This window comes from Theobroma cacao, chromosome 4 (genome assembly GCF_053813885.1).
Source record: "Theobroma cacao isolate CCN51 chromosome 4, ASM5381388v1, whole genome shotgun sequence".
Classification (NCBI taxonomy): domain Eukaryota; kingdom Viridiplantae; phylum Streptophyta; class Magnoliopsida; order Malvales; family Malvaceae; genus Theobroma; species Theobroma cacao.
Genome location: NC_142642.1, coordinates 6144742 through 6149010, shown reverse-complemented (window position 1 = coordinate 6149010; position 4269 = coordinate 6144742). Strand labels below are relative to the sequence as shown.

Here is a 4269-nt window from a genome sequence, read left to right as displayed (position 1 = left end):
GTTCGAGGATCAATTTGGAGTCAAACTGGAATTTTCGCTATCCAAGGGCAAAATGGTCATTTGCCACCTGGGGACAAAATGGAAATTTTTAGAAAAGATTTTTGGCCCCATTTGACTTAGTGGAGTAAGATTTGAGGTTTAGAAGTGAAAAATTTTAATTTCGGTATAATTTGGAGTAAAAGGGTAAAATGGTAATTTTGCCATCCGAAATCGAAAATTTAATTTTTGAAAGGATTTTGATCAAATTTAATTATTTGGAGTGTGAAATGAGTATGAGGAGTGAAAATTATGCATTATGGAAAATTTTCAATTTTTGGGGTAAAAATGTAATTTTTGAAAAGTTCGGGGGCAAAAGTGTAATTTTGAAGAATTTGCTCCACCAAGACTTTGGAAAAATCTGGAAATTTCACTTAAGACTTGGATAAGTCAAAGGGAATGCATGGTGGAAAAAGTAGGACAAATGGATGGCTAGAAAAAAAAATGAATTAATAAAATATTTAAAATATGAATAAAATAATATTATTTCATTAAACAATAAAAAAGGCATAAAAAAATCAGCCACCCATTCTTCTTCTTCAACATTCGGCCAAGCAAGAAACAAGAGAGAGAAAGGAGAAAACAAAACCCAAGAGAGAGAAAATCAAAGAAAAAGTGTGAATTTTCAAGGAAATTAAGTGAAAAAGGTGAGATTTTTTCTATTAAACTTGAGTTTTCTTATTCCCAAGCATTTCTCTTTATTTTCCATGATTAAATTACATGTTTTCATGATGAATTCAATTCTGAAAAAATGGGTTAGGAGAGAGAAAGTTGTTGGATTTATTTGATTTTAATTTATGTTAGTGTTTTTAGTTAGTTTAGCATATTTAGAAACAAAACAACAAGAAAAGAATTTATTTTCTCTCCCAACCATTAATGGCTGAATTTACTATGTAGTGAGTGAGGATGAGTTTGATTTTATTCTAGGAGAATTGGTTAAGGAATAATGAATTATGAGCCTAGAAAAATAATGGGAATTTTCGAAGCAAAAATACGAATTTTTACCCACTAGGGGTATTTTCGTAATTTTTTGTTGGGACTGATAATTTGCATCACACTGAGGGACATTAAGTTAATTTGGGTGCAATTGAGGTATAGAAACTGAAAAGAATTAAATTGGAGTTTAAACGAACCCGTTAGGAATTTAATCGGGTGATAAGACGAATTAGGCTAATACCGGATTTAGATAGTTACCAGTGCATTTTTGCATTCCATATCATGCATTGGTAGTCCAAATTAGTTTAATTTTGATTTAGTACCAACTTAGTGAAATTCTCGATTTTGTACTGTGTCAAGGTGGTGAGTCCTCCAGTAAAGGCAAGGAAATTGCATCCGAGGACCAGTAGACAGAGTGCTTCGAAAGTCTGCATTCTAGACATAGTGAGTAAACTTATTATCGTCTTAATTATCTATAGTAGTTTTATACAACTGTGTGATTTTATGGAAAATGGGTTTAAATGGTAAATTGCTATGTTTTAGGAGAAATTGTGATTTTATAAAATGATTTTATAAATTTGCTGAAAAATCGAATACTGGTTTTGAAAATAGAGTAATTGGAGACTGTCTGCTTGTGTTGTAAATTTATGGTTTTAAATTGAATGGCTTATGACAATATATGAGCATGAATGGCTAAATTGATTTTGGTGTCAGAATTATTTGTATTGTGTATTCAGCCTTGAGAGGCTAGATTGCGATAAATTGCCATGTCATGCTAGAATGAATTTTATTAAATTGGTGGAGTATATATTAATTATTTACTGCAGAGGGGGTTCCGTGGACCAGCCTATTAGAGGGGCACGGTAAACTCCATTATATTATTACCTCGAACGGAGAGGCGCGTAGAGTATCTCCTGGGGTAAAGCTTAGGGTTCACTTCACGCCAAACCACCACGTGAAGGGGAACTCAGCCAACGCCAAGGAACGGCTGTATTTTTCTCAAACTAAAATATATTTTAAGTGTATACAAAATTTTAATAGCCTTGGCGGACTCGGTTAGATGCCCTGCGCAAGGTATCACCGAGTATGAGTTTTGGCACGAGCCAAAGTTTTAAGAAATTCATAAGCCAAGTTGATTACTCGATTTATATGGATTGATTTTATTTGGTTGAAATGAACTGAAAGGTAATGAAATTACGGTATGATGACTTATTTTAATTGTCTCCATTTACTCGGCTTTAGATACTTTAGATGGTATCTGTTTACTCACTGGGATTATAAAATCTCACCCCTTCTTCCTATACATTTTTCAAGCTCAGGACAATTTGTAGATAGTCGAGTAGGACGAGAACTAAGCTCGGAACTGCATTATAGAAAGTAAGAGTTCACAGTCTTACATCCTCTTGGTCAATTGGAGCCCACGTGTCATTGCAGATCAAAACTTATATTTTGGTTATCTGTATTTCTATTCATACAATTTTTACTTTACTTTCATGTGCGAAAAATTATTTACGAATATTTCTATAAAAATTTATTTTATAAGAAAATAGAATATTTTATTGATTATTTTTGAATAGTACTAGTTGTTAACAATTTGCTTTCAAATGAACGTTTTAGATACTTATTTTGTTTTTAAATCATTAAATATATATTTTCTGCTTACCTATTACATTTTTAGCAAGTTTTGAGATTTTTGACGAAAAATCACGAAAATGCCCCTATGAGCCAGAAAATAATATTTTATTGTTCTTATTTGAAAATGACTTATGATTTTTTTTAAATGCGAGATTTAATAATTGTTGCTCACCGGGGAGATGCGAAAGTTGATGCTAAGCCTTACGGGGTTTCGATAGGCATTCGGGGTGAAGAATGTCTGTCGAGGCCTCGTGGCGGTTGTCACGGGCTCGATGGGGAGTTTCGGGTCGTGACAGTCCGCCTTGCAAGTACATATGTTAAGAGATGATTTCTTAACCTTATTTTCCATTTGCTACGATAAATGCATGTGAGCGTTTCCACATGTTATGAGATAGCATTCCATAACAATGGGATGAAGCATCAGAGAATTTATATGATTTATGAAATGAATGTTTAATTCTCTGCATGGAAGCATAGTTTATGTATGAATATATTAGACAAGCTTGTTTGAGTCTAACAGGTTATACCCGTCTAGATCCTTGCATTGATAATATCCTCAAAAATGGATTGTAACTAGACCTAGTAATTTTAGACACAATACGTTAATACGACACAGAAAAACACGGGGTTAAATAGGTTTGGGTTTAACCTTAACATGTTTCGTGTCTAATCGTGTCTGACATGTTTAAGATACGAAAATTTTGTATCTTAACATGTTAGACACAAATAACACGTTTAAAACATATTTAAACACGTTTAATTAATCGTGTTAAACGTGTTATCGTGTTTAAACGTATAAAGATGTTTAATCGTGTTATTGTATTTAAATGTGTATATATGACACGCTTATCAACTTGTTAAAAATTAATAGTCAAAGGCTGTTTTAGCCTTACTTAAATAATTTTAAATAATTATTTTAATAATATTTTAAATTTTATAAGGATAATAATGTAATTATGTCATGCTCAAATCCTAATTTTAAATTTTGTCTTGTTATATTTGATGTTATTTTTATTTTGTTTTGTTATAATTATTTAATAATTATTAATTTTAAATTTAAATAATAAAATTATATTTAATTGTAAATATTTTTTTTAATCGTGTTAAATGTATTAATCGTGTTATTAATCGTGTCGTGTCATATATTGACACGTTTAACAAACTTGTCTAAACATGTCATGTCGTGTTACACGGTTATTAAATGTATACGTGTACGTGTTTCAAATTTAAAATACGAATAGTATTCATGTCATGATCGTGTTTAATTTTAACATGTTTTGTGTCTAACATGTTTAAGGTACGAAAATACGAATTGTCAGGTTTAATTGTGACAATAATGAAAATTTTTTATTATTTTTAAAATTATGTAGCCTCATTCTAAATTAATAGCTTATATTCCTTTTAAAATGTCTTTGTCTCGTTTCAAACCTTTTAATGTTGCGTAGCTTCATCTATAGACGAGGAACTTTTAAAATTATTTGAAAGAATATCTTTTCGACCAAAGAGGTGTTTATGTTATAGCAAAACGATTATATACACTTCATTTTATTCAACGTCTATTGAAAATTAGAAAACATAAAAATTAATAAAATAAAATTAAAAATTAAAAGAAAAGGAAAATTAGAAAGAGAAGAGAAACAAGATGAACAAAATAGATAATCT

At 30.6% G+C, this 4269-nt stretch overlaps 1 long non-coding RNA gene across 1 annotated transcript; it reads left to right on the top strand.

Moving 5' to 3' along the window:
• The first annotated feature begins 631 nt into the window (after positions 1-631).
• On the top strand, positions 632-1753 carry LOC148763093 (uncharacterized). The gene is made up of 2 exons (XR_016025973.1): positions 632-683; positions 1333-1753. It is a non-coding gene; the product is annotated as an uncharacterized LOC148763093 (long non-coding RNA).
• The last annotated feature ends 2516 nt before the right edge of the window (positions 1754-4269 follow it).